Here is a 20,444-nt window from a genome sequence, read left to right on the forward strand (position 1 = left end):
AGAGAAGGTCTCTGCACAGTAGAGCAGAAGGAGAGGGCAGGTCAGATGAGCAGCTGTGAGGGGCAACAGTCTGTAAGGGGTATTAAAACATCAATGACATAGGAAAAGACAAAAATACTATTTAGCAGAAGCTCCTCTTAGGGAGAACAGAATATATGGTTGGAATACTTTGATAAGCCACTTGGTGGGCATTTGTGTGGGTGAAACTCTAAGAAGCATTCTTAAGGAACAACCAATAGCCCCTAAGATGCCTTCTAAGGAGGTAAGTGCTCAGCCCTTGCTAAAGAGGGGTATGCTACTATAGGGTTAGAGCTGAATTGCTGGAGGCGGTGAACAGCATCTTTACTGTATTCCTTCCAGGAAGCTCCTAGCATCTCTAAATGCATGTTCAACCCCTTCTGGAGAAAATATGGTCTTATCTGCTCCTGGCCAAGAAGGAAACATTTAAAAGCAGATTCTGGCAACTCTAGGGAAGTCTGCAGCTTTGAGAAGTAAATTGAATTCTTGGATAATCATTAGCAAGATAATTTGGCACAATCTAAAATTTTAAATCATGTCATCCAATATGGATTTATCAATAATCAAGGCAGAATTTTGATATCCATCTGTCTGATGTTTATCTGTCAGTTCAGAACTAGGCAAGGTAAAAGGGGGTGGGTGTTATATATTTGGCCCACCCAAATTCTAAAATCCCATTCATGTGAAGAGGAAACTGAGAAATGGATAATGACTGTCTTTTGTGGAGCACATGATGTGTAGACTGAGGTTTAGGGTTCTGCAGGAGGCAGGATACTAAGCTCTAGCCATTGGGCCATGTCGGGCTGTGACCTTGGCAGTTGGTGTTTGTGCCTACATGATGCCATGCAGCTGGTTTTGACTGCTGGGAAGTTGGCTTTTTAAAAAATCAAGTTTTACCGAAGTGCACATATCACAGGTAGATAGTTTAATATATTTGTGCCAACTGAGCACTCCGATGTAACCAACACTCAGATCAAGAAATAGAACATCATAGCATTCCAGAAGCTCCCCCATGACTGTCACTGCCAACTATTATCTTGAGTTGTAACAGCATAAAGATTGTTTTAGCTTGTTTTTGTAATTTAAATAAATGCGATCATGTATTATGAATCTCTTTGGGTCCGACTTCTTTAACTCGACGTGGTGTTTATGATTTCATCCATTTGTCATGAATAGCTGTAGATCATTCAGTCCGGTGGCTGTAAAGTGCCACTGGCTTTTAACAGGTCTGCCTGGGTAGGCAACATTAGGTTTTAAGTAAGCATGGGCCACGCAGGAATTTGACCTTGGTGGGTCCCTAACACTCAAAGCTACTTTGTCCACAGGTAAGTGGCTATTTTTGCATAGAAGCAGGCCAGATCTTAGCAAGTGGGGTGGCATTTAGATGGACTTAGCAGGCAGAAGCAACTAAGGCAAGGATTTGATTATAGAGAGATGAGAGCATTTCCGTATAAAGACTTCAGATGGTAGAGAACAGGACAATTTTACTGTGTTCCTCAGCAAGTTCTTCAAGCCAGGAGGCCAGATTTTAAACTGAGTTCTGTATATTTTGCAGCATACCAGTTAGTTTAGAGATTTAAAATTTTAGCAGCAGGTATCTTTAAGCAGTATAAGATAAGCTACCCCAAAATTCTGTTCTTTTTTTTTAATTGCTTTAAATTGTTTTCTAAGGACTAAGAGGACCAAAAAGGAACTTTTAATTTTTGTAACTTGCCCACAGGTTCAAGAGAAACCACCATCATGTGATTTCAAAGTGATTCTGGATTCATTACTTATATGAACTCAGAATGTCAGAGACTCAAATTGTGGCTTCACCCACAGAGAGAGAGAGTAGGTTTTATTAATAAAAAACAGATTAAAAGGAATGGCGTCCCTTATCATAAAGAGAATGCTATCTTCTAAGTTTGTGGTAGAGAAAGAAATCTGTATTGTTAAAAACCCAAGGTTAATTGTTCTTAAAAAGGGAAATTGGAACAAGAGATGTTTTAGTAACATCTAGAACAGAAACACTAGTTGGATCCCAATGAATTCCAAGAGAAGAAGAGAAGCAAAATTTCATGCAAACCAGATGGAATGGTTTTTGCTGGGGTGGCCAGGATCCAGGAGAATTTGGAAGTGTCTTCTTAGATCTGCTCAGAGGAGGACTGCAGGGTGAGAGCACATTGTAAGGACAGTTGGCAACTTCCCCTTGAAGGATGGGACAGGTATCCAAAATGGACACAGGAATTCAGACAGATTGAGAATGGAAGACCAGAAAGATCAGTATTGTATGAACTTTATTGTGACACAGGAAATGCCTATGCCCAAGGAACACCTGAGAAATTCATGGAATTTGGTCTCTAAGGGAAAGCACAGGAAGGTTAAGGCATATTAAAGTGCAGTCAGGCAGGACAAAAACAGAACAAGTCCAGACCTGGGGTGAATGTTGAACTGATGGGAGAATACCTCTGGGTTGGATTTTCCAGCTCCACAAACTGAAGGTGGGCAAGGTTTGTTTGAACAGTGGTTGCTTTTAACAGACCCAGAATTAATGCTTTCCTGTCTTTGATTATGGGAAATCCATAAGAAAAAATATCTGGGAGATTATGTTCAGAAAACAATGATCAGAATGCAAAAAGGTAGAGCTACCTTTATATGAAATAAAGGGATCAACTTAAAAAAAAACAGGCTAAACTGGTACAAAGCTGAACATTCCTGAAAGAGGTAGGAGATTGTCAAGGGAAATAAAACACCAGAGCAATATCCCACCACTGCAGAAAAAGACACAGCAGCAATAAATGCTATTCAAAAGGCTGGAAATTTGAAAAACCTGATGAAAAAGAGGGTCTTGAGAAGTACAGGGAAGAAACATTGGTCCTTGCTAACCTTGGACCACAAGTTTCAGGAGCATTTATACCACTTTGGTTCAGGAGTCTGCTGAGATGGTCCAACTTATTCCAACTAAATAAATTCATTGAATAAGGGAATAAATTCATTGAAGGGAACATTTTTCTTAGAAGACAGCTTTCACAGGCTTCAGCCACTCCATAGCAAGAGGCAATGGATGCAGCTACTGTGGTCTGGTTCTGAAAATGTCTGCCCATAAGAGGGGGGAGGCACTCATGCACAAGGAGGCACTGGGACCCCCAAGGAAATGGACGTTGAGATTATTCTACATGTGGCAATGTGGATGCACCTTGAAATCATTATGTTGAGTGAAGTAAGACAAATACAAAAGGACAAATATTATATGGTTCCACTTACACAAAATACCTAGAATAGGCAAAGTCTTAGAGACAGAAAGCAGATTAGAGGTTACCAGGGGTCAGGGGAAAGGGGCAATGGGGAGTTTTTGCTTCATGGGCACCAAGTTTCTGTTTAGGGTCATGAAAACATCTTGGTAGTAGATGGTAGCACAACATTGTGAATGTAATTAATACCACTGAAGTGTACACTTAAAAATGACTAAAGTGGAAAATTCTGTGTGGCATATACATTACCACATAAAAAAATTCTTTAAAAAGAAAAAAATGGTTATTCTAGCTAGGAAAGAAAGTCACGTCAAGTTTGGAGCTGCCTTATTGCAAATTGCTAAATTTAGCCTGAAGGCAATGAAACCTCAACTGGGACTCTCTTAGGAGATAGTAACCTCTCAAGGGGATATTTGACCCCACTGAGTTTGAGTGGACTCCTCATTCCAGTCTAACATTGCCTGATTGGCATCCTGGCAAAATTGAAATTTTTCCTTTCTTGGTCTACGTCTGCATGTCTCCAACGGTCTTCGACAGTACCACTCAGAGTCCAGGGAATGCAGTTTTGCTTGTGATAGCTACTCTAAGAGCTGGGGATTTGTTGGGTTTGGGACTGATACAACGTGAATCAGTCAGCAGTCTTGTCTTGTTGCAGCTGTTAAAAGAAAAGCTTTCAGTCTTTCACCATTGAGTAGGATGTTAGCAGTGAGTTTTACATATATGCCTTTTATCATGGTGAGGAAATTTCCTTCTGTCCATAGTTTTCTAAGTCTTTTTATCAAGAACTGATGCTGGATTTTGTCAAATGCCTTTTCTGCGTCAATTGAGATGATCACATGATTTTTCATCTTTGTTCTGTTAATGTGGTGTGTTACATTAACTGATTTTCTTATGTTGAACCATGCCTGCATACCTGGGATAAATCCCATTTGATCATGTCATAGAATTCTTTTAAATGTGATGTTGGGTATGGTTTGCCAGTATTTTGTTCTTTGAGGATTTTTGCATCTATATTCTTAAGAGATGTTGTTCTATAATTTTATTTTCCTGTAGTAACTTTATCTGGCTTTGGTATTAGGGAGATGTTGGCCTCATAGAATGAGTTAGGCAATGTTCCCTCCTCTTCAATTTTTTGGAAGAGTTTGGGTGGTATTGATATTAATTTTTCTTGGAATGTTTGGTAGAATTCACCTGTGAAGCCTCGTCCTGGACTTTTCTTTGTTGGGAGGTTTTTGATGACTGATTCAATCTCTTTACTTGTAATTGGTCTGTTGTGATCTTCTGTTTCTTCCAGAGTCAGTGTAGGTTTTTGGTGTGTTTCCAGGAATTTGTCCATTTCATCTAGATTGTTTAATTTGTTGTCATACAGTTGTTCATTGTATCCTCTTATGAGTCTTCTTATTTCTGTTGTGTCAGTAGTAATGTCCCCTCTCTCATTTCTAATTTTATTTATTTGTATGTTCTCTCTTTTTTTCTTTGCCAATCTAGCTAAGGATTTGTCAATTTTATTGATCTTTTCAAAGACTCAACCATTGGTTTTTTCAAAGCTCTCTAATTTTTTTTTAATTCTCTATTTCATTTATTTCTGCTCTAAACTTTGTTAGTTCTTTCCTTCAGCTTGCCTTGGGTTTAGTTTACTGTTCTTTCTCTAGTTCCTCCATGCGGGACACTGATTACGTGCTTCAACTTGGCGGGCCTGGGCTGGGGGACCGGATCCACCCCTGGGGAGGGTAGTGGGCACGGGCGACAGCGCCCTCTACAGCCCCCCGGGCCTGGGAAAGTGAGGCCGGAGGCAGGCCCCATTTCCTCACCCAAAATACCAATGTTAGGGGAGGCTTGCCGGAGGGAACCGCCTTTTCCCCACCCCCTTATCTTGCCCGGACACTCCCCGTTGCCAGTGCAACTCCCATCACCACCGGTGCGCATACATTGTTGCCAGACACCGTTACGGGAGCAACTCTCGCCCCTTTTCAATCAACCTCCGCGCCCTCTCAGAACCAATCCAAGCCTTTAACCTCTACAGCTACCCCGCCCTCTAAACCGCCCGATATAAGCTTGTACTCTCCCCTAATAAACTCTCTTGGTTTTTTTCATCCTAAAAGAAACGTGTCCCGCCTGTTCCTTTCTCGCCGCCCTCCATACTTTGCATGCCTCCCGCCGGGGACCTGGCCAAGTCCCCCGCCTCGCCCTCGCCTCCGGGAAAGAGCCCCCGCCGCCGGTACCCTCGGAGCAATCCTGGGAGCCTAGGATTTAGCAACCGGCCGCCACCCTCCCCCAGACGAGTCAACTGCGACCGCACCTCCAGGTGTGTAGCTAGTTACATCTTTTAATGTAAGCATTTATGGGTGTAAATTTCCCCCTGAACACTGCTTTAGCTAAGTCCCATAAGTTTTGATATGTTGAGTCTTCATTTTCATTCATCTCAAGATATTTACTAATTTCCTTTGTGATTTCTTCTTTGACCCATTATTGTTTAAGAATGTATTATTTAACTTCCATATATTTGTGGATTTTCCAGTTCTCAGTCTGTTACTGATTTCCAGCTTCATTACATAATGGCCAGAGAAGATGCTTTGTATGATTTCAATATTTCTAAATTTATTGAGACTTGTTTTGTGACCCAATATATGGTCTGTTTCGGAGAATGATCCATGTGCACTTGAGAAGAATGTATGTCCTGCTATTTGGGGGTACAGTGTTCTGTATATGTCTGTTAGGGTTAGTTCATTTTTCATATTATTCAAGTTCTCTGTTACCTTATTGATCTTTTGTCTAGATGTCCTATCTATTAATGACAGTGGCATATTGTAGTCTTCAACTATTATTGTTGAGATCTATATCTCCCTTCAGTTTTGCTGTTGTTTGACTTGTATTTTGGGGTACTGTAGTTAGATGCATAAATATTTGTGATTGTTCTGTCTTCCCAGTGGATTGACCCTTTTATTAATGTATGTGTCCTTATTTGTCTCTTGTAACAACTTTTGACTTAAAGCCTATTTTTGTCTGATGTTAGTAAAGCTACTCAGCTTTCTTTTGGTTACTATTTGCATAGATTTTCTTTTTCCATCCTTTCACTTTCAACCTATTTGTATTCTGGGGTCCAAGTTGAGTCTCTTGAAAACAATATATAGTTGTGTTTCAGTTTGCTAAAGCTGACAAAATGCAATATACCAGAAATGTGTTGGCTTTTGCAATGGGGATTTATTAGGTTGCACATTTACAGTTCTAAGGCCATGAAACTGTCCAATTAAGGCATGACCAGGATGACACCTTCCCTGAAGAAAGGCTGCCAGTGTCTGGGACACCTCTGTCACATGGGAAGACACATGTTCTGTGTCTGCTCATCCTCCACTCCCAGGTTTCATTGCTTTCAGCTTCTGGCTCAGTGGCCTCCTCGCTCAGCTTCTTTGGGTATGTCCTTGTCCTTCAGCTTCTCTGGGGCTTCTCTGGGCTCTCTGGGCTTTTTCTGTGTGTTCTTTATCCTCTTATAAAGGACTCTGGTAAGGGGATTAAGACCCACTTCAAATGAGGTTGGTCACATCTCGATTGAAATAACCTAATCAAAAGGTTCCACTTTTAACAGGTCTGCTCCAGAAGGAATGGATTAAAAGAACATGGCCTTTTCTGGGGTAAATAACAGCTTCAAACTAACACAAGTTTGTTTTTTTTTTTACCCATGTTTGTCAATCTGGGTCTTTTGATTGGGGAGTTTAATCCATTAACATTTAGTATTATTACTCCAAAGGCAGTACTTACTTCGGTCATTTTGTCTTTTGATTTTTATATGTCATATCCTTTTTGCCCTCTTTTCCCTATTGCAGCCTCCTTTTCTGTATAATTGATCTTTTGTGATGTATCTGATTGAACCCTTTCTCATTTCTGTTTCTGTATATTTTCAAAATACTTTCTTTGCAGTTACCATGGTGTATGCATTACACAACCTAAGTCTATAGCCTACTAGATTGAAAAGATACCAATTTACCTTCACTACCATACATGTTCTCTGATCCTACATCCCCTCTGTTTCCCCTCTTTATGTTGTTTTTGTCCCTTCTTTATATTTTCTGTTTCCATTAGCAGGAAATAAGATTATTCTTATTCAATTATATTCTAACTCTTATAGGAATTGAAGTGTAAAGTTACATATTAAGGATACAGTATTATTGGGTTTTGTATTCACCCATCTTTACTACTTTTACTGAAGATATTCACTTCTTCCCACTGCTCCAAGCCACTCTCTCCTGTCTTTTCTTCTCAACCGGAAGGACTCCCTTTAGCAATTCTTGTAGAGTAGATCTTTTGGTGACAAACTCTCTCAGTTTTAGTTTATCTGTGAATGTCTTAAAAAAAAATTGGGTGCTGGCAGTTTTTCTCTTTCAGTACTTTAAATACATCATACCACTGCCTTCTCACTTCCATGGTTTCTGCCTCTGGTAACTTCCCCATTAGGCTGTCCCACCCCAGGGTGCCAGATGTGATCAATATTCAAAAAGACCCATGTTTTTCTTTCACTTAAGTGCTCTAGAAATTAGAGACTGGGTTGGGTGTGTGCAGCTCTTGCTAACAGTTCCGCTGCAGGTCTCTTTTGTTTCCTGGGGTCCCTTTTGTGTGCTTGCACTCTCCAGGTGCTTGTGTTACACTCTGGATTTATGTGGCCTTGAGACCCTGTGCCTGGATGTGAGTGGGGTTCTAACAAACTGCTGTGAGCGGCTCTGTGGCCTGCATCCACAGGAGGAGGTCCCCGGGGCCATGCTGACTCCGTGTGACTCTGAAGTTGCACAGGACAGAGCGAGGGGAAGGGGTGCAGGCTGGTGGGTCCAAGTAGCAGATCTCCTACCTGTTTTTTGGTGGGTTTTTCTCTCCTTCAATTCAGCATTTGTGGACACCTTCTCAGGTTTCTATCATCCCCCAGAGTTCCAAGCAAGTGGGATTTGTCGTTTCATTAGTTGGTTTTTGAGGGGAGATTTTCTGTGGGATAGCTTACGCCACCATCTTGATGATATCACCTAAATGTAAAATACTTTGAACTGTACTTAGCATAAAGTAAGGGCTCAGTAAGTGTTAACTATTATTTTAGCTGGCAATTAGAAAAAAAACACCACAAATGTGGCATATAGTACACCTTGTTCTGCTCGTTGCTCTTTTTGCCCTAGCTGTTGTATTTTGGGGATGAGTTCTCATCAGTACGTATAGAGTCACCTCACTCTTCAACAACTGTACAATATTTTATTGGATGGATGAATTACAATTTATTTAACCAGTTCTCTATTGACAGACATTTAGTTTCTAAACTTTTGCTCTTACAAACAATACTGCAATGAATTGTGCAAACGTTAATCTGTATCTGTGTGAGTACATTTGTAGTTCAGATTTCTGGAAGCTGCCCTGCTGGGTCAAAGTTTGTTGAACAAATATTTAAAGACCACTGGTCTGAAGGGGCATTGAGTTATTAGGTGGTGCCTACACATTTTGGTCTGGCTCTGTTCCCCAGTAGCGAGCTGTAGAAGGACAACAACAAAAACCTCTCTTTTCAGGACAATACGTTTAAGGAATTATCGTCATACCCCATGGCCAGCTCAGCACTCATAAAACACTGGAAAGGTGATAAAGCAGCTGTGATGGAGAGAGGGACATAGGTTGAAATGCCAGTTCTGCCATCCATCATTTGTGCAACCATGGGCAAATCACTTAAATGAGTCTGTTTTTTTTCACTTAAAAAATTACAAGGAAAAAAAATAATTATACAGAGGAGTAACCAGACAATGCCTTGAGTGGGTGATCAAAATTAACATCCCCAATGAGGGACAGATGGGCACTGTGATATCCTGAGAAGAACACAGCATCATTTTTGTAGTATTCCAATTGGGCAGCTAATTATGAAGAAATACCAGAAAACCCCAAATGAGGATCATTCTGCTGGATTTATAAAACAGGAGGGACATTTAAGACAATATAAATTTTATAGTCATAAAAGGAGAAGTCATGGTTCATTATGGTTGCCACTAGCCACGTGTGGCTACTGAGTACTTGAAATATGGCTGGTACAATGGAGATGTTATTTAAGCATTAAGTCCATGCTGGGTTTCCAAGACTTAATAAGGAAAAAAATGTAAAAATGCTAATTAATATGTTTATATTGATTACATGTTGAAATGATCATGTTTGATCTATTTGGCTAAATGAAATATGTTGTTAAAATTAATTTTGTCTATTTCTTTTTATTTTTTTTTTACTCTTTTTACTGTGGCAACTAGAAAATCTTTTAAAATTAAAAATGTGGCATGTGTTTGTGTCTCAAATTATATTTCTATTTGCAAGTGCTGTTCCAGATTAAATCCACATGACAACTAAATGCACTGTCTGACCCTAAACTGGATCCTGCATTGGAGGAGGAAAAAAATGTCACAAGGGATTTATTGGGTCAATTGTCAAAACTGGAATAAAAACAGTTGATTAGATAAAAGAATTGCATCAATGTTAAATTTGCTGTAGTTGATAACTGTACTGGTTCTGAAAGACACTACCCCTGTTCTTAGGAAATACACAGTGAAGTGTTTAGGGGTGAAGGGCTATGATGTATGAAACTTACCCTCAAATGGTTTTGAAAAAGATTACATATAATATATAATCATATATAACAGATATCATGAGAAAGAGGGCAAATGATAAAGCAAATGGGGTAAAATGTTAATAGGCGAATTTGGATAGGGCGTACATGGATGTTCTTCGTACCATTCTTATTTTTGCAATTTTCCATAAATGTGAAATAATTTCCAAATCATTAAAAATTGGAATAATTTTGCCTACCTCCTGGAGCTACTCCTCAACATTTTTTCATTCAACAAACATGTATGGAGTCCCTATCTCATGCCAGCACTTCTGGGTCTAAGTACAGAGGATGAAAACAGACTTGGTCTAAGTCACATCTCCAGTAGGCACTGGGGAGGAACAGGGCAGAGAAAGCAGAAAGCTTAACAACAGTACTTCATCTCAAGAAAGACTTATCTGAGGAAGTAATATGTAAGTTGATATCTGAAGGATGCATGGGAATTAGCTAGATTTGGGGGGTGGGCTGGGAAGGGATAAAAGGAAAAGCATATTCTAGATAAGTGGAACAGCATGAAGGAAGGCCCTATTCTAGATAAGGGGAGTGGGAATGTAGTGCATTGGAGCAACTGGAGGGAGGGTCAGTGTGGACGGAGCGTAGAGAGAAAGGCCAAGAATGGAGCAAGATGCAGCTGGAAATAGTAGGCACGGCAGGATCAGGCAGGGCTTTGCGGTTGGTTATGGGTTTTGACTTTTGTCCAGGAGCAGTGGGAAAGCACTGGGATGTTTTAAGCTGGGAGGGATATGATTAGATGTTGAAGTTTAAAATAATTCCTCTGGCTGATGAGTACAACTTAGGAGTGGAAGTCCCAATTTTGAGGCCATTTTTGTTGTCTAGGGGAGATGAGGATGACTTGAATGGGTGATGACGGTGGGCATGGGAAGGAGACAACAGATGCGAGGGGCATTTAGGAGGTAAAGTATACAGATCTTGACAATAGACGGCATCTGAGATTGAGGGAGAAGGGTGTGCTGAGGAAAGCTCCCAGGTTTCTGGCATAAATAACTTGCTGTTTACGGAATCAGGAGGAATTCTGGAGGATGAGCAGAGGTGAATGATCTCTGATTTGTGATGGGTGAGAGGAATTCAAAAGCATGAGTTTGTCTTTGTATATGTGAGTTGCCTCCTCTTTGTCTAATGCTGCCACATCTCTCTCCTTCCCCCATACCCATTCTGCTCGAGGGCAGCCTCCAGCTCCTCCTCTCCCCTTTACTCCTCAGTCCACTGCAACCAGGCTTCACACCCTCCCTGTGGACTCCATTCAAACTCCAAATGGCCTCACAGCCGAATACAGTAGGCTCAGTCGTCAACCTATTTGACTTCTCTGAGGTGTCACACTTTTCTTGGCTTCTGAAAAACCTTCCTGGGTTTTCTGCTGAAAATCTGGCTCCGTTTGCTCTCCCTGGACCTTAGCTGTTGCTTTTCCCCAAGCCTGCTCCCTGGCTCCTTGCGTTCCCACTGCAAACTCCTCCCTGACTGGGTGATTTTGTGGACTTTTCTGGCTCCAGTGGGTGACTCTTAAATCTTCTTCTTCAACCCAGACCTCTTATGAGCACCAGCTCCACATGTCCAATTTCCTCCTAGACATCTCGAAGTGATAGTCCTATATTCTCCTCAAACTCAACAGGATGTGCAAAGATGAACAAGAATTGGCCAGGGAAAAGTGGTTGGAAGGTGAGTTCTACAAAGAAGGAAAATTCCAAAATGGAATTCACATTTCCCTCGTTTTCCTGAATTTCTTAGTCCCATGAAGGACGCTACTGTCTAGCTGCCCAAGTTAGACAATCGGGAATCATCCTAGATTCTTCTCATTTTCCATCTCTTACACCTCACATTCAGTCAGTCACTAAGCACTATAGATTCTACTTCCCTAACATCTCTCAGATCTGCCCCCTTCTCTCTAACCCCACTGCTTCCACCTTGGGTCATACCCTCCTCATCTTGCGTTTAGGCTATTGCATTAATCTTCCAGCTGCTTGCCCTGCCCAGGGCCTCATACCTTCTTATCTCTCCCTTTCATAGAACCAGAGAGAACTTTTTTAAAATCACAATACTAATCATGCTATCCTTTGCTTAAAATTTGTGGTTTCTCATCACCTCCAGTGTAGACACCTCCCCTGAGCCCGGTCTGGCCTGCCTGGGACTTGGACCCGGCGCACGTCTCCATGGTTCCCTCTGGCCTGGCTCTCTCTGTTACACAAAGCCCTTTGCTGCAGCCATACGGACAGTCTATCGTTCTGTTCCACCCTGGTGCCTTCTCTACAGCTGCTTCCTCTACCTGGAATGCCCACCCTGCTTCGGCTGGGAAGCACCTACTCATCTTTCAAGAATCACTTCTCCTAAATGAACAAAAACAGTAGAAAAATACCTAATGGTGGCTTCTATTTGATTTCTTTATTTGCTTAGTTGATAGTATGTATTTTGGTATACTTTACTTAGCTATTTTAATAATGGACTTATTATGCTTTTGAACAAAGAATCAGCTCTATTCCCCTGGTTGAAGCTGAAACTATTTGAATAATAAAATAAATAATCATAGTAATGGATTAAAGACCAAAATAAAAATCCATGAGTTCCTAATGATATAAATACTTGAATAATAGTTGAATAGTAGCTCTTCTATTTTTGCAACTTTTTGTGAGTCTGAAATGATTTCAAAATAGAAAGCTAAAGAGCAGCAGCTCTTTCTCACACAAGAATTCCATTTAATGTAGAAGGAATGATGGAAAATAGCAAATCACAACTTGGGAAACACCACATTAATAATTATGGCAGATATGAATCATAATGAAGGCTAAAATTAGAGAGCGAATATATGATGAGAAACAGGATAGCTGCATAGTCTCAAAGTATTTCTCCATAAAATATGTATTAATTACAATGGGAAAAATAATAACTTTGCAGTGAAGAAACCTGGTAGACACCACCTTAACCAAGTGCTCAAGGTCAACACCAGCAGTTGGGGACATACTGACGCCACATACTACCTGAACTGGTGCCCTGAGGAGGACACCGCATCTCTTCTGCAAGGCTCAAAAACATAACCTCAGTCTAATCATGAGAGGACATCAGACAAACCCAAACTGAGGGACTTTCTGCAAAATAACTGGCCAATGCCCTTCAAAAGTGTCAAGGTCATAAAAATAAAAAGCACAAAGTCATCGTACTCGATTCAAGGAGATGTGACAATTAAAGGGCAATGTGGGATCTTCGACAGGATCCTGGAGCTAAAGAAAGATATTAAAAACAAAAATTGGTGGAATTTGAATAAGGTCTGTAGATGAGTTAATAGTATTGTGTCAAGGTTAATTTCCTGGCTTACATAATCATACTATGGTTATTTAAGATGTTAACATTTGAGGAAGTTGGGGTAAGGGTATACAGGAACTCTACTAATCTGCAACTTTTTAAAGTCTGAAATGATTTCAAAATGAAAGGTCAAAAAAAAAATAAAGAAAAAAGTGTCATCACTTGAGCTGGATAGAGTTGACCAGTCCCTTCTTTGTGCCAGTTCTCCCCCTCTCTTAGCATCCCCTTTTCCTAGCATTTATAACCCTATCACACTTACTTCTTGACTTGTTGGTCTGCCTGTCTCCAAGTTTTCTATGTAGGGATATTATTTTTAATCTTCAAATCTCTTGTGTATATAACAATTATAGATACTTATGAAACAACAAATTCATTAATTCATTCAAAAACTCTTTAGGTGCCAGGTACTAGGGCCACGGAATACAGTGGTGCATTCCTTCACGTGGCTTCCGGTCTAGGGTGTGAGCTAGAAAGACCCCAAGGGCACTGTGATACAGTGTGGCAGGTGACTGACGGGTAAGTGAAGGACGCTAGGCTGGCTCCCAGGAGGGGCAAGGATCCAGCCTGGAGACAGTAAGGCACGGTCCTCCAAGGAAGTGACAGTTAAGCACATAACTGAAAGATGAGCACCAACTAGAAAGCCAAAAGGGGGTGAAGAAAGAATGGTCCTGGTCGGAAAAAGCACATGCAAAAGTCCAGAGATGAGAGAGCAGAGCATTTGGGAAGCTGCCCATTCGCTGCAAGGTCTGGTATGAGGTGAGGGAGAGCAAAGGATGAAGCTGAAGAGGCAGCAGGGCCCGGGAGGCTGGGATGCAATATACCAGAAATGGGCTGGCTTTAACAACTGGGGATTTATTAGCCTACAAGTTTACAGTTCTAAGGCCATGAAAATGCCCAAATTAAGGCATCAACAAAGACAATACCTTCTCTGAAGACTGGTTACCAGAGCGCTTGGGCTGCACTGTCAGAGAGCAGGGCACGTGGTAATGTCTGCTGGTTCTTCTCTCCCGAGTTTCATTGCTCCCACCTCTGACTTCAGTGGCCTTGTCTCTGTTTTCTGTGTGTCCTTGTCTCTCAGCTTCTCTGGGCTTTTTCCATGGGCGTCTCTGGATTCTCTGTGAATCCTTTACCCTCTTATAAAGGGCTCCACTAAAAGGATTAAGACTCACATTGAATGAGATGGGTCACATCTCAATTAATCAAAAGGTCCCACGTAAAATAGGTCTGCACCCACAGAACAGATTAAAAGAACACTGTTTTCTGACATACATAACAGCTTCAAACCAGAACAAGGATCAAGTCTTGTGCCCTATGTTTCCACAGACACTTGTTAACTCTGAGGCCCCTGACATATAGGGGGTTAGAGTATAGACTTTGGGGGTACCCATGAAGCACATATATGGGGGGGCAGAAAGAAATGAATGCAGTGAACACAGATCACATGTCATATGATTATCAGAACATCCTTGGGATTACAGCAAGCCTGTCCACAGCACTGTGCTTCATTAGAGTGAAGGGGTGGGGACAGAGGATAATAGTCATTCATTCATGTTGGCATTTACTTTAAGACAATTATGGAGTGCCTAGTACGTGTCTGATATGGTGATAGAACCTGGGGATAGAAAATCAGCTAAGGTTTTGTCTTCCAAGTACATGGATGGTTATAATGGGTTGTGTGGAGTGTTGAAAAGTTCAACAGGAAGCTATGGGGGGACAAGTGTAGGATGCCCTAAGCCAGAGTAAGAGCCAGGAGAAGCTGCCTGGAGGAGCTGACATAAGAATTGCAGCTGGATAGAACTGAGCTGCTGTAATAAGCCCTTGTATCTTCACAGCACTTTATGGTTTACGAGTCTCTTTCACATTCATTATCTCATTCATTTTTGCAGGAGCCTTTTGAAGTTGTCTGGAAACAAAATATTATTCCAGATTTATGTACGGGAGGTGGGATGGCTGTGCTCTGGGTTAAGTGGCTTGCCCCAAATCACGCACACAACTAGATGGCTGGCCTCCTGCCTCCAGGTTCCGGACTCTCTTCAGCTCATTACCAGGTGGCCTGGTCCCTACCCCACCACCAGTTTTGTCGAAAGCAGCTGAGGGCACGGTAGCGATTTTCTGACAATCCCAGGCAGGCTTCCTGGAATCGGAGTGGGGGAGTAGGGGGACACCTCAGAATAGCCCAGAGAATGCCCAGGGCTCCACCCACAGGAAATCCTCCAGCCTGTGGCCCCTCTGGATGACAATTTGACCACCTGCTCCAACGTGCTGTGACCAGGGCCCATTCAGGCTGCTTCCTGGACCCTTCACTGGGTTTGGCTGGGTGCTGGACGCTAGGCAGTGGGTGGTAGCAGGGAGAAAGTTCTACTCTGAAGTTGTGGCCTTTGCTTCTGGGGTATTCCACCCTTCCCCCATGACCCTTTACAGCCATCCAGATATACTCTCTTTCTTTAAAACTAGGAAGGAATCAAGACCTGTCACTTAGAGTATTCAGAATTCTCTTCCCCCTATTTCTTCATTTTCCCCCTTTCCTCCACACCCAGTCCCCAGGAAACATAATGAAGAGTTATCATTAAAAACTCTATTAGTTCCAATCTCTGGATGAGTATGGTGAATTTAGATTTTGTCTTACGGTTTAATTAAGTACATAAGCAATGCAAAAATAATTCTCCCTATAAAACTTGGACATTATAGATAAAGTACCAGAAAACCAGACAAGAGAGCAGCTTCTCCATATTCTGGTACTCAGACCTGCCCCTGGCATTTGTGGGCAGGGAAAGGTTCTATGTGAGGCCTTTGGCTCTCCTTCCTTGTTGTCCAACCCAGACTCCCCTGGGCCTAAGTGCAGGGACAAAGGCTGCAGCTGCCAGGAGGATGGATCCAGAAAAGAGGCCCACACAGGCCCTGGCAGGGTGCCTAAGACCATTTGGGAAGAGAACGCTGGGTCCCAGTTTCCAGAGTGTGTTCTAGAAGAGGGAGTGTGATTAAAGTGCAGACGTCCAGAGGGGCCAGTGTAGTCCTCATTGATTCAGGTTTAAGGGCAGTGTTGCTGGGGGGCCTCTTTCCCTCCCCCACGGAGACAACAGCAGTTACCAGGTTTCCCTTTAACTCACCTATGTTGGTGTGACTGCACCCACAGAAGATATAAGGTATTATTTTGAAGATTCTTTTCCCCCTAGTGAATAATGTCATACTGTATGCATTGTTCGCAACTTGCTTTTTTTTCACTGAGTCTGCAGAGGAGATTTTTCCACATACCTTTTGGTTTTTAACTATGTCTCAGTAAACCATGGTCATGATTATACCATAGTTCAGTTGACAAGTAGTCGTACTTTCCTAGTTCAGGTTTTGGTGCTATAACATGATACATGCATTCTTCAGGGGATAGTACAAAACACACAAAAACAGAGTGGGTCTTCCTGCTGCAGGTGATAAGAGGGTGCAGATGGGAGTGGGCTCCGAGCCAGATGGGCATGGGAGGAAGTGCAACCTGCTTCCTGGGATGCAGCTCTCTGGGGAGCGAACCCCAGGTGCAGGCACGCATTTCTAATTTTCTTAAAATACAGCTGAGAGGGCTCTTGTGTGAGCAGAACCAAGTTGGGGGCTTTTCTCTTTCTGCTGAAGGTGACAATTCTACTTCTGCTATGTTAATTCCCACATGGTGGAAAAAATTCCACACGAGCCACTGCAACTTTCATTTAATAATCACATCATCACCCTATTTATCAGTTGTAGATGACCTAACTGGTATTATAGAAATGACTGTGTAAAGGTGCCTAGAACTTAGTAGATGCTCAATAAATATTTGCAAAGTGAGAGAGGGAGGGAGAGGAGAAATAAAGGAAAGAAAGAGGGAAGAAAGGAAAAGAGGAAGGAAGGAGGATAGGAAGGAAGGAAAGATGGAGGGAAGGACCGAAGGAAGGAAAGTTGAAGAATACTTGAAGGAAATAGACAGTAAATGGCTTTGTTCATGAGTACCCATTAACATGTGAAATTCAGTAAATCCTAAATGGGTCCGTGGACCTCTGGAGGTCCTTGATGAAATTTTCATTGGTATGAGAGAAAATAAAGACAATGAATGTGGGTTGAAACAGTTCCTTGAAGGAGTGTTCTTTATTCTGAGATTAGGTTTTACTTTTTGGTATTAAAATGTTCTTTTTTGGTGAAACAGTAGTGATAGTGAATGATATTTCTGTATCTCTATCTATCTGTACACATATCCTTATTTGACAAAATCAAAAAGCTGTCAACCTTTTGTTGATCCTCAAACTTTTTTGAACTATACAAATTCACAAGTCTGGGAACCATGAGGTTTAGGCCATCCCTGATCGCCAAGTAAAATGGTCCCTAAACCACCCTCCAAGGTGGTATCTCTTCTAGTCCTCAGAGCATAGATTCCTTCAAGGGTTCCAAAGGAGAAATCTTATCCTTCAATCTTCCTGCCTGATGGTAAAATTTTTATAAAAGGTGTTCCCCGTACATGTAGCTCTCACTACTGCAGGAAGAAAGATTACGTCAAATCTTGTTTCAATTTCATGCTCGTGGAAGTTCCCTTTGAGCGTAACTTCTCATTTTTCACAATGTAAATGGGGGAACTGGAGGGTGGAGGCCAGAAGGATGGGGTGGACCCTGGTCTACCCTGAAGGCCCCTGAGCAGCCAGCCCCCAGCTCTCCGACATGCCCCTTGGTCTCCCTGGGTTGACGTCACTGTCACTTGACCCATACTGGGGTGCTGCAGGAAAGAGGGGAGAGGCTGGATTGGAGACGTTGGGAGGGGCACTTCTGAACCTTCTTGAACTGCTGCCCCAATGCGCAGGACTGAAGGCACACACCCAGATTTCCCTCTGGTTAAGAGGAACCAAAGCCGGCCCAGGGGTTTCTCCCAGCGGGCTGTGGCGAGGACACTGCTCGGAGTCCCGCTGGGCAGGCTGTGATGACTCTGCCCCCATCTCCTGGGCCCGGGCCACCCCTTTGCATAGACGCTCATCAGGCATCCTGTCCTTGAAGGTCTCTCAGACCAGTGCTGGCAGTGGTGGTTTAACTGGGCCTCCTGCCCTCTCTGGGTTTTGATTTCTTTGCCTGTAGTTGAATTGACTACATGATCCCCAAGCCCTTTCTGGGTTTAATGCCCCATGGCCTAGCCATCACCCACCCCAACCAAAGACAGCTGCTCTGGGACAGTCTCTGGCTAAGAGCACAGGACTTTAAAAATCCAGTTTCAAAGACTCATGCATGTGGAAAAAGAGGCAAAAATAGCTCCAAAATATTTATTAAGTAAAAAAGCAAAATGCAGGACAATAGTGTGCTATCATTTTGGATTTAAAAAAAAAGGGCATACACATTAGAATGTATATGCAGACGGTATCTCAAACCATCTATAAGAAATTCATTACCCTGAGAGTCTCTCTCGAGGGATGGGGTCTGGGGGACAGGAATGAGAAGGAGGCTTTTCATTGCCTAACCTTTTGTTGCATTTGAATTTTGAAAAAATCAAAATTTTGAAATTACAAAAATCCTGGCTCAGCCATTTACTAACCATTGGTCTTTGAGCAAGTCATCTAATGTCTCCTAGTTTTAGTTTCTCATCTACAAAGTGAGGATAGTTGCCCTGTAAGGTTTGGATGAGAATCAGATGACAAACTAATATGTAAAGAGGTTGGCACAGCGACTGGCACATATTAAGGAGCCATGAGCAGTGGTTGATTCTTCATAGGATGTATAAGATTTCTGCTTCCTGTCTTGACGTTGCTCACAAACAGGTTGGGAAGACAATCACAGCAACCAACACTTAACCTTTGTACAGGGCATGAAAGTACAGAACGTAATTGCCTCCACCATATCGCATTTCCTTCTGCCAACAACCCGCATGGGGCAGGGGAGGCATTGCTCTATCTGTCTTACAGATGAGAATGATGAAGCTCACTTGATTAAGGTGTTTGTGGTGGGAAAGCAGGATCTAGACTTCAGTTCCTAGAACTTCTGTCCTGACTTCTTCATGATCCTGTTTTCCATGAAGGATGGTGTTCCGGTTTACTAGAGCTGCCATTATGCAAAATACCAGAAATGGATTGACTTTTATAAAGGGCGTTTATTTGGCTGCAGATTTACACTTCTATGGCCTTAAAAGTGTCCAAACTAAGGCATCAACAAGAGGATACCTTCACTGAAGAATGGCCAATGGCATCTGGAACACCTCTGTCAGCTGGGAAGGCATGTAGCTGGCACCTGCTGATTCTTTTTGCTTCCGGGTTCTGGTTTCAAAATAGCTTTCTCCAAAATGTCTCTGGGCTTGTCTCTCTTGGCTTCTCCAGAGCCAACACTGGGCTAGCATCTCCAAACTTTTCAAAGCATCTCCAATTGTCAGTGTCAGCTTTTAGCTTCTCTCTAAAATGTCCCTCTCAGCTGCTCTGCATTCTTGCTTGTTCTCCCAGGAAGTTTCCCATCTGGGGTGTTCTCTTAGCTTCTCCAGGGCAAAGTCTGGTCCTCATCTCTTAGCTTAGCATCTCCAAGAGTCCTTCTGTCTGCATCTCCAAACATCTTTAAGTGTGAGCTCCCAAGCGTCTATCCAAAAGTCTCTCACAGCTGCTCTCAGCAACTTTTGTCTGTGAGCTCTCTTATAGGATTCCAGTGATTTAATTAAGACCCATCCTGAATAGGCGGGACCCACACCTCCATGGATATGATTCAGTAAGAGGTTCCACCCTAATCAACAGACTGAGCAGTCTGCCCCCCCCCCAATATTGCATTAAAGAATATGACTTTTCTGGGGGAAATAATATAGCCAGACTGGCACAGGTGGCCATTCTGTGTTGGCTCGTGTGGTCAGGTTGGGAGAGAGGTCTGCAATGCTCTGCTCCACCTCCCCAGTCTCTCCCAGAGAGCCCATCCAGCAGGTCCTTTTGGCAGATGGAGGGGGTTCAATTGTGTTCTCCAAAAAGACATGTTCAAGTCCTGTTTTGATTTGTTACAGGGGTTGGAATGCAATATACCACTAGTTTGGCTTTTACAATGGGGGTTTATTAGTTCACAAATTTACAGTTCTAAGGCCATGAAAATATCCCAAGTAAGGCATCAACAGGATGATCCCTTCTCTGAGGAAAGGCTGATGGCATCTGGGGTTCCTCTGTCACATGGGAAGGCACATGGCTGAGTCTGCTGGTCCTCTCCCGGGTTTAGCTTCTGGTTTCCATGGCTTTCTCCAAAATGTCTCTGGGCTTCTGTCTCTCTTAGCTTCTCTCAGCTCTCTGCTTGTTTTTCCTGGGGCATTTCTGTCTAAATTTCTCTCT

The sequence above is a fragment of the Choloepus didactylus genome, chromosome 8 (genome assembly GCF_015220235.1).
Source record: "Choloepus didactylus isolate mChoDid1 chromosome 8, mChoDid1.pri, whole genome shotgun sequence".
Lineage (NCBI taxonomy): Eukaryota > Metazoa > Chordata > Mammalia > Pilosa > Megalonychidae > Choloepus > Choloepus didactylus.